Here is a 1,663-nt window from a genome sequence, read left to right as displayed (position 1 = left end):
CACCGGGTCCGGGACCCGAACCGCGGTCGACTACGTGGGAGTCCAATGCCATAGCCATTACACTAACTGCTGGTTCCCAAAATTTCTTGTAATAAGTATGTAGATAGGAACTAGTTAACAAACCTCTAAGTATGTAGATGGCATAGGAACTAGTTAACAAACCCACTCAAATTAGACATATGACTGGTTCAAAGAGTTCCTTGACTAATAGAGGCAGTTACTTCTTGTAGCAAAATGCTATTTACTGTCAGTTTGTCTGATGGAACCAGATATTTAAGACTTTTTCTTAATGAAAGCATATAAAGAAAACAAGTAAAGAAAGCCAATATCACACAGTAATCAGCATACAACCACTCACTATATAAAAGTAACAGTTGGTACCTCAAAATCCAAAGTAATCAATGAGTTTAATGCAAAAGAATGTAGAGCTCCAGACCTGAGAGAAAACACAAAACAATACAAGTCCTAAAGAGCTAATTGCATGCAGTTAGCAAGAGATTCAAGGAAAAGGGTTCAGTCCACTGAAATGTGGCCATGGAAAAATAGGATTGAAGAGAGAAACAGAAGCTTCAAATGTGGATGGCTAATGTATGTTTATAATTAGGCTGACTTGTCTACAAGGGCTCTTTAAGAACATTCTTTTCATATCTATCATCATTAGTTTTTAGCCAGGCAAAAAGAACAAACATGTCTGTTTTTGCCTCAATGAACAGATTTCTTTCTTACTCAATACAGTTTTAATTAAAACTTTTCCTTCTCTCCTATAGATAAGGCTAAATGTCTGCACAAACATGTGTGTACATACAAGTGAACACACACATTTTTATCATGTTTTGAAAATAAAATAGAATTGGGAACCAGCAGTTAGCATAATGGCTATGTTGCTGGACTCCCACGTAGTTGACCGTGGTTCACGTCCCGGACCCGGTGGCTTAAAACTCATGCCAGGAATGTGTGCGTGCATGCCCAAGATCCCGAGAGGAGAATGGAGGAGAAGAGATTGTGGTGTGACCATCCCCCCTGGGGGGTGATTTCTCGCTTTCTGTCTCTATGGCTCTCTGTCTGTCTGGTGAGCGCACGCGCCCTATAGTGAAAACCTCTCCAAAAAAAAAACCGTTCCCTATAGTGAAAAACTCTCAAAAAAAAAAAAAGGGGGGGGGAATAAAATGGAATTTAAGGAAGTTGTAACTGAACTAATAAAACAAGATCTAGATCACTCCCAAAGATAGGCAAGGAACAGAAAAAACTTGACAGTCACGCATGAGAAAAAAACTCATGTTAGGCTGGCTATACTTCAAGGTCCCAAACCTACATTTCCACATATGGCCCAAGACCCACCTAACTCAAAAAGACTCTTCATGAAGCAAAGACTTTCCAAAGGGGACACAGAATAAGGAATGTCATCTCCAATGGGCACCTCAAAATTCACTTCCATAAAAGGACTAAGGAAGTAAAAGGCTCTTGTTGCCACAGATATTTTCTACCACAAGTTAACAAAGAATATACAAAAAAACAAACAAACAAAAAACCCTTGGGAACCAGCAGTTAGTATAATGGCTATGTCGCTGGACTCCCACGTAGTTGACTGCGGTTCACATCCCAGACCCAGTGGCTTAAAACTCACGCCGACCCACCTAACTCAAAAAGGCTCTTCATGAAGCAA

Source organism: Tupaia chinensis, unplaced genomic scaffold (genome assembly GCF_000334495.1).
Source record: "Tupaia chinensis unplaced genomic scaffold, TupChi_1.0 Scaffold000470_1, whole genome shotgun sequence".
NCBI classification, from domain to species: domain Eukaryota; kingdom Metazoa; phylum Chordata; class Mammalia; order Scandentia; family Tupaiidae; genus Tupaia; species Tupaia belangeri.
Note: the sequence above shows the minus strand (reverse complement) of the source record.